The following is an 8,523-nucleotide window of genomic DNA, read 5'->3' as shown; positions in this document are numbered from 1 at the left end:
AATCAAGGAGACGGGGCAGCTGCAAATCTGTTGCTGGCGTGTTTAGGGGAAGCGTTTTGTTCCAACACAATGGCAAGGAGAAGCATGTTTTTCTTGTTAGCAATTGCTCTCGCTTCTGCGCCGTGATTATTTTTGCCCTGCACCGTATCTTTTTTCCCCACTTTAATTGGACCTTTCAGGGCCTGGACTGGGTCAGCGGGGATGTTATTTAAATAATGCCTCGCAAACAGAAGTCAGCTCCATGTTGCTCCTTGTCCAGCCCAGCTGACGAGTTTCAAAGCTGGCAGGTTTTCTCTGATGGTGAGATTAAAGCCGCCTGGCATTGGAGAGACACCCTGACTGCCCAGAGATCCTGTTGGGAGTGACAGACTGGCAGTGCCACTGGGCCCAGATGTGAGGCCATGACAGGGTGTGCGCCTAGGGCCCCCCATTTGGAAACTCACTTTCCTCCGTTTGTGGCATTCTTGATCCCACTGGTAAGAACTCATCCACGTGAGAGGCCATGGGAAGTCAGTGGGACGACGTGCATGAATATGTGTTTATTTAAGTAAGGGTTGCGCCATTGGCTCTTAACTGGGCACAGTCCCTGAAGCAACCAGAGATGGCGCTGCATTAGTGAAAGCGTGGGATTAGGGAGGCCTCCTTTGGTTGCTTCCAATAAATCTAACTTCAGTCTGCTTGACATTACTTCCCGTTCTTCCCACAATTCCCATCCACCTCCAACATTCCCTTCTAATTTAATCCTCCCTCCCCACCCCACAGCCTCCCTGTCTGTCTGCGCCACCTTTATCCAACCCCCACAACGTGATGGAAACAGGCCTACGTGCTGCGAATGGAGGCGCTTTCCCTTCACAGCCTCGCTCACACTGCTTTAGAGCTCCCGCAGCTGACCAGACCTAGGACATGCAGTGGCTCCCCACCCCACATGCAACCCCTTTGATGCTGTGCACCCCCATTGTTCCCAGCTGAGAAGGCCAGGATGCAAGGACTTCTGGCACCATTCATGGGTTGGCTGGGAAGGGCTAAATGGTTGTGAATCCCTCTCTCCCTCACCTGGGCTCTGACTTGCACCACTTAGCTACAAGCAACCACCATCGCTCATCGCTGGCACTGAGTGAAGAATGGGTTAACCGCTTGGAGAGCCGCTATTGTAGTCCGCCTTGTGAATAGTATTAGCAAAAATGAATAGAAAAGCTACATGAGGCTAATGGGATCTGAGGGGAGCTCCTTAGACAAGTTGATTTCCAAATTGGACTGACTTTAGCCTCATATAAATAAAAATGAACATGGGGGATAAATCCATAATGGCAGGTGAAGGCACCAATGCATTTTAATCTTCCCCTATGCTTACATCACAGACAGATGCTTCGTGTCCTGAGAACACCACAACCCCCACCTTGCACTGGCATTCCACTGCGGCTTGCCATCAGCAACGGCCTCGGATCCTCACAAACTCCTCAGTCGCCAGCAAGATGCAGGGTTAAGGAGAATCAGCACAGCCACATTTGGAATCAGGGTACAGAGAATCTATGGATCAGACCCTCAGCAGGCCTCACTGGGGGCAAAGGGGAAACTATCAGCCATGTTCTGAGCAGCAGCTGTCACCGTGAGAGTGGCGAGGAGCCTGCTGCTGGTCAGCTTTGCCCTCACCAGCAGGTGGCATGGGGTAAGCATGTGTCACTCTGCGGGCAGGGGAAGCTCACAGATAATCGGGCCTGTTCTCACCAGTAGGTGTGGAGAACCCAGCCTTTCGGCCCTCCCCAGCAATGGCACAAGGGACACCTGCTGCAAGTCAGCTTCCCTTGTTTGGTTAAATAAGCTGCACTCAGGCTCTGCTTATTTAGAGACAGAACTTTATCTATAATGTAGAGCAACCTCAGGGGCTGGAAGGGGGGAGGCGGAGAATTGAAATTCCATCAGGCTCTAACAGACCCGGCTCCTTTGCACCTTTGTTCTACTTAATCAATATGTAATTAAACCTAAATCCCTGCTTAAGGACTTCCAGTGTCAAAACGAACAGTCTGTTCAAGGGGGCCGCCTGGGGCATTAAGACTGGCACCTGTGCTAGACCCTTGTGACTGTGCTCACTGGGGCCTGGGCCAGCCCTCAGAGCCCAGAGATTGTCTTTAGCCAATGAGGGACAAGCCACTGCTGGGATGAGTTTTGTTCAGTGTAGGGTTCCTGGGTGGGTCGATAGTCACTTCATTGGAAGGATCCTGCAGCTGTTCTAGTCGCTTCTACTTGGGTTCTTACACTGTGCCCATCACCATGGTATCTGAGCATTCATTGACTCTGGCTGATCCAGTCTGCCACGACCCATAGCTGCCACTGGCACCATGAGGAAACTGCCGCTGGCAAGTTCAGTCCCCACCCCCCGCCCCCCACCACCCTGCTGAGGTCCAAGAGTAGGAAGTAATCTCAGGCAAGGCCCTAAACTAGCCGGCTCAGAAACCACAGCCCTGTAGCAATGGGACTGGCCTTCAGAAAATAACAAGGGCAATAACAACGCGAGCGGCTTTAAACGAGGTGGAATCAATTTCCTTCGCATAAATAACATTGTCTATAACCTCAGGTTTATGAGTCAATATTTATGGGGCAGATAATTTACAATAATAAAAGTGAAATAACTTCAGGGCTGCCTGGGACAGAAATATATTCTGGACTAATATGACGGCAGTCCCACGTAGCAAGGGATGGTCCAGAGGTCTGCGCTTCACCCACAGTAGCAGTTACTGTTGTGGCAGTGGGGGAGGCTCGCATCCGACCAGCAGGTGCTGCTATGACAGCACTGGAACAAACATGTAACCCACCCACTCTTCTCTCTGCAGCAGACAGCGGGCGAGTCTGGCAGCAGATGAGCTTTGACTTTAACACCAGGCTGTGCTGCAGCCGTGAGCAAGGAGACCGCAGAGAGTCAGTGCTGCTTTTGCCAGCAGATGACACTGTGGTGATAGGGAAGCCAGCAACTGGTCAGCTCTGGATTCAAGATCAGGAATTGAAATAGCGGTAGGGCAAGCTGCAGCTCTGACTACACCAACAGGTGTCGCTGCAACAACAGGGGAAGCCTTCAGAGCTCTGAGTATGAACCTACCAATCTCCAGTCCCTTGCATGGGCTGTAGACACTTGCGATAAAAAAACAGCCATTGCTCCCAAAGAGCTTAAAACCTAAGGCCTTGATCCTGCAGAGAGATCCAGAGCTTTATCCACTGTGTCGCCTTATTGAAATTGACTTAAGCGGGACTCCTCCCACGGCATGAAGTTAATTGCATCCATAAGTCTCTGTGGGGTCAAGTAATAGTAATAATTGGAGATATACCAATCTCCTAGAACTGGAAGGGACCTTGAAAGATCATTGAGCCCAGCCCCCTGCCTTCACTAGGAGGACCAAGTTTCTGCCCCAGATCCCTAAGTGGCCCCCTCAAGGATTAAACTCACAACCCTGGGTTTAGCAGGCCAATGCTCAAACCACTGAGCTATCTCTTCCCCCCTCACTAGCTGATGAGAAACATCAGGTGGACAGAGCCAACAGATGTGGGGAAGCACAGGGCAACCACGAGATGAAGGGCAATTAGTGTAATAAAGAGTTGTCACAGTAGAGCAGCTGTTTAACCATTGTCAAGCAGAGCAAACAAAAAAATGCACAAGCTCGTTTTTTGGCAAACGCTGTTATGGCTATTCCAAAACCAAAGTATCACACAGTGTGATTACAACGGAAGGACCCTCCCTCTGCCTGGGGGAAAATCAGATGGCTGCCTTCATGTTTGGCCACATTTCTAAACACCTTGGCACCTTGCATTAGAAAAATGGAACTTTCCAAGTAGATTCAATACATATTTGTAAAGTATCAACTAGAGCCAAATCTCTGGGCATCAGTGATCTCTCTGGGACACACAACACCCTCCCTTCCCTAGCTGGGAGCACAGCCAGGATACATAAGGATACACAGAATACCTCCAGTTAACATACCTGCCCAGCCCATTCTAATGAGGGGCAGCTGGATGGGCTCAGATAACAACGGGACACACCCCAATGCCCCAAACTCCACAAATTCCTCCCCCACTAGTCCTCACCTGGACAGAGGCAGCATCCGTGGAGAGCAGACAGTGCTTCCATAGAGCATCAGTTCTGGGGGAGTGAGGTGGAGAGACTGGGTGAAATGGACCTTGGTCTGGCACCCACAGCAGGTATGAGATAAAGCACTGGGCCCCATTCACTCCAGCTGTGACCCTTGGGAGCCGTTGCATCAGGGACCCATTGGCCTTACGCTCTTTCCTCCCATTATAACATAAGGTGCAGAGGAAAGATTTACAGTCTACGGGCTCACGTGTGGCTTGCCTCAAGAAAGGGGCAACATGTAGTTATGCTGTTTCAGAAGCAGACTGTGCCTCAGAGTGGAGTTTACTGCTTTGCATACTGTCCCTTGGGGTAAATGCTGCTTATTTCCTGGCCATTTCCCAAGGGACCTCTCAGGCGCTAATTTAGAATTGAACCCATGGATCATGGACACTAAAGCCCCATCTCCAATCCCAACAGCATAATACCTGGGGAGATGATGGCTGTAAAAGCTGGCTGAGAATTTTTTCACTGAAAAAATGTCAGTTTGTGGAAACCAAAACTTTTTTGCAGGAACTTACCAGACATAACAAAAAAACAAGAAAGTTTTCTCGGGTCCTGGATGGAATTTCCGGTGCGAAGGAGAGATGCTGACCCCAGAATGGCCAGCTGGTCGAAGCACTCACCGGGGAGGTAGGAGGCAGGGGAGGGACTTTAATGTAGGTCTCCTATAATCCAGGTGAGGTCCCGAACCACCAGCCCACTGGCTATTCTAGCCTGATTTTCATGTTTTCATGAACATTTCAAAGGTCTCAGTCTCAACTAGACGCACAATGGGAACATTTTTGAAAACTGAAAATGTTCACAGACTGGGAAAACCATTTACCATTCAGCTTTCATTGCTGCTGCCCATGACTGGACTCTGTGTGTGCGTGCACACAGGCACTAGGGAAAGAGGAGCAGTTCTGAGCCCTGCTGTGCTCACCAGCACCAAGCAAATGGGGCGACGATGGGGGCGAGAACTGCACTGATTTGATTAAAGAAGCAATTTGCCGCTGAACAAATGTAGCTACATCCAAATCAAACCTTTAGTCCCAGAGACATTATAGCTCTTTCCTTTCTTCCCTCAGGGCTTGCCAACCTTTAAGGCTGACCAAGGATGATGTATTACAAGGAGAACTGGCCTTAAACAAGAGAAGGGCGAGTTTAGACTAGATACAAGGAAACCCTTCTGACAGGTGAGAATGGGAGATGCTAGAGCAGCCCCCGGAGGGAGAGAGCTGCAGGCCTTCAATGGAAACAGAACCAAGAGGGGCCTGAGCTGCCAAGTTCAGATCCAACCAAAGCTTGTGGGGTGTTAACATCTGGGTTTTGGTTCACACCATCTCACCGGATACCCAGAATTTGCCTGGAAAGTAAAATTCCTCCAGCCAGATGCCCCCTGCCCATGACAGAGGATGGGTCATTTTCCAGCCTAGGGGGCAGCAGGGAGGAGAGGCTATTTGCCCCATTTGGTACAAATTATTTCCTTTCCCATCATGTTAAACCAGACTGTTGCCCGTCCTTGGTCCTGTGTCCATAGAAGGGACCTGTTTTGGAGCCACAGTTCCAACCAGGCCATGCTACATGGTGTCATACCCAAGAGCTGACGAAGGAGGGGCAGATATTAGTGCCCTGGGCTGGCTAAGCTAGGGATGGAGGATCTGATCCTAAGCCCACCAGAGTCAGGGGGGTTCTTTCCATTGCCTTCAGTAGGCGTTGGCTCAGGCCCTGAGACAGCAGCCCTCATCCTCAATTCCCTGGTGTCTGTGTCTCCACTGAAGCCCATTTGGAACACTGGCTGGATTCCAAGCTCTCCGCCTCCTTCCCAGCCATGCTGACCTCCGACAGCTAGCAGTCAGGGTGTAATTAGTGCTGTAATGCCGCTGGGGCTGTCCCCCGGGGCTGTCATTGACTGGCAGGACCCGCTCTCCATTAGAGCACCACTAAATGTTAAACATCCTCATTTGCTCCCTTTTCATTTCTTACAGTAACGTAGTTCTGAGATCCCACCCAGGTCTCTATCGATTGCTCAAGCAGACTTGGGAAGGCAGCAACAAGCTGAGCAGTGATGATTTTTCAAAGGAGAGAGCATGGTTAGTGCAGGGGATTAGGAGTCTGGATTCCTTTTCTACCTCTGACATTGGGTGCCTTTGGCCAAGTTACTTCCCCTCTCTACACCTTACTTCCCCAATTGTGAAATGTCCCAATGGCACAGGAAGGTAATGCGTGTGCTTGTAGCTAAAAATTGTAACTGTGCAAAATATCATTCATATCAATCCGCTGTTCCTACCAGTTTACACTGCTTCTCCGCGAGACAGGCCCACAAACCCACCAGGAGGAAAAGCACAGAGATGAAGATGAAGAGCTGACCCAACTCTCTGAGGAAACAGTGATTTACATTTCTGTGTAAAGCCCCCGTAGCCTCAAACTGCGGGGTTTGGAAAAGCTTACACATCCGAGCCGCGTGTGTATGTTGGAGAACCACATTGCATGGCCGCTAGTTTACATTGGTAGCTAAACTTCTTTTCCCAGGCAGCGGGCTCCCTTTGCAGAACGTCTCCATGAAAAGCAAAGCTGTTTGTGGGCTGTATTTATTTAAGGGAAATCTATCATGCCACATCAAAACCTTTCATTTGGGACAATTTGCTGTGTAAATCATCAGGAGAGGGGCCGGGAAACCCACTGTCTGGCCCACCACACAGTGGATTGGCAATGCGGGAAGGCCGGCCAGGCGAGAGGAATGAGAGATAGCTATTAACCATTTACTGGGCAGACAGAACTGTAAATAGCACTTCTTGTCCTCACCCTGCACCAGGGGGAGCCAGCCCAGTCCCTGGGTGCTGTATGCCAGCCCAGAGTCATCACTCAGGATCATGGTGCAGAGAGAGCCAAGCCCAGGGGAAAGGAGAGAGAGTGAGATTGATTATGCCATAAATCAGTCGTGGGGCACTGATTACAAAATAAACCAGCAGGGCAAAGGTCAAGTGCTTCATTATATCACCCAGCCCACAAGATTTATTTACCGCTTGGGCAATCAGTCCCACTTGCCATCCATTATGAGGAGCCACAGCACAGGCGGCTTGTGCATTTCCTGATGGACAGAGCCGGGCATGCAGGCAGGACAAGATGGGGTTTAACAAAAAAAAAACAGGGGTGGGACTCAAAGGCTGGGGCTCGGATTCCAACCGGGTAGGACCCTGAGACCAAGGCAACAGCTCTCAGAGCACTGTGCAAGGTCACGATGTTGCAAGCGCAACATCATGCTGATGCATGGCCCATCTAGTCAAGCCCTGGCTGTGTGGCTAGAGCACAGGTAGCAGTAGAGGGAGAGCCAGAGAGCCCACCCTTGTAATTGGGCTCCTAAAGCACAGGGCTCTTCATAGCTGGTCACTTCTCCATGCAACTGGCCTTCCCCTGCCCCAAGATGGACTGCGGAGTTCCTTTTGGCAGACTGCTTCTCCAGACACCTGATCCTCTCTTTCACCTGCATCTTAGGCTCTGCTGGGAGGATTACCCATTCCTCTCGTCCCCCCACCCTCCTGGGAAGGGTTCCCACCATCCAGGGCTCTCCTTGGAAGGCTGTGTCTCCAGCCAGCTTTCTTCTTCTCCCCCTGTCCCAGGAGGAGAGCACAGCTGGCTCCTCTGGGCCAGCTGTGGAGCAACGACCAGTCCTCTCCCTCCAGGGGTGGCTCTAGCATTTTTGCCACCCCAAGCACGGCGGGCAGGCTGCCTTCGGCGGCGCGCCTGCGGGAGATCCGCCGATCCCGAATTGCCACCGAATACGCAGGACTGGCGGACCTCCCGCAGGCAAGCCGCTGAAGGCTGCCTGACTGCCGCCCTCGCAGGAACTGCAGGCCGCCCCCCGTGGCTTGCTGCCCCAGGCACACGCTTGGAGCACTGGTGCCTGGAGCCACCGCTGTCTCTCTCCCAGCCAGTGGGGAATGATTCCCATAAAAGAAGGCTCAGCTAAGGCAGCTGCAGAGAAGTTCTCTGCCCCCCTTTGCTTGCTGGTGGGGAAAGGCAGGTCCCTGGAGCAGGGGCTCTGCGGAGCCAGCTGTGTGGGAAGCATAGCACGGGTTGGACCCCAAGAACATGATCTCTTCTGGGACTGCCATAGTTCAGCACCTCTCCCGCCAAGTGGGCAGGCTGGAACATGCCCAGGCAGGTTCACGCAGCAGGAATTAAGGACCATTTCAGCGCGCCAGCATTTTCCCTCCCAATCCCCGGCATGACCACCTCACGTTTAAGTGAGCAGCCTCCGGGGGCTGAACTGGCGGAAGGGTGCTGGCTACAATCCACTCCAGAGAGCTAGGCAGAGAGCTGTGGAAAGCATATCCCAACAACCCCCCTTGGAATTTATCCCGCAAAGCTTTATTTTCTTCCCTTCTCTCTTTCTAACTTTAGATTTTAAACACAGGCAGCAAAGA

General features: G+C 51.6%; 1 long non-coding RNA gene across 2 annotated transcripts; it reads left to right on the top strand.

Annotated features, from left to right (window-relative positions):
- The first annotated feature begins 4,049 nt into the window (after positions 1 to 4,049).
- On the top strand, positions 4,050 to 6,622 carry LOC123344156. Of its 2 annotated transcripts, none has more exons than XR_006572471.1 (4): positions 4,050 to 4,185; positions 4,628 to 4,747; positions 5,185 to 5,292; positions 6,390 to 6,622. It is a non-coding gene; the product is annotated as an uncharacterized LOC123344156 (long non-coding RNA). The 2 variants fall into 2 exon arrangements; XR_006572470.1 differs by having other exon boundaries at positions 6,085 to 6,622.
- Positions 6,623 to 8,523: the final 1,901 nt, after the last annotated feature.

The sequence above is a fragment of the Mauremys mutica genome, chromosome 11 (assembly GCF_020497125.1).
Source record: "Mauremys mutica isolate MM-2020 ecotype Southern chromosome 11, ASM2049712v1, whole genome shotgun sequence".
Lineage (NCBI taxonomy): Eukaryota > Metazoa > Chordata > Testudines > Geoemydidae > Mauremys > Mauremys mutica.
This window is presented reverse-complemented; position numbering and strand designations above follow the sequence as displayed.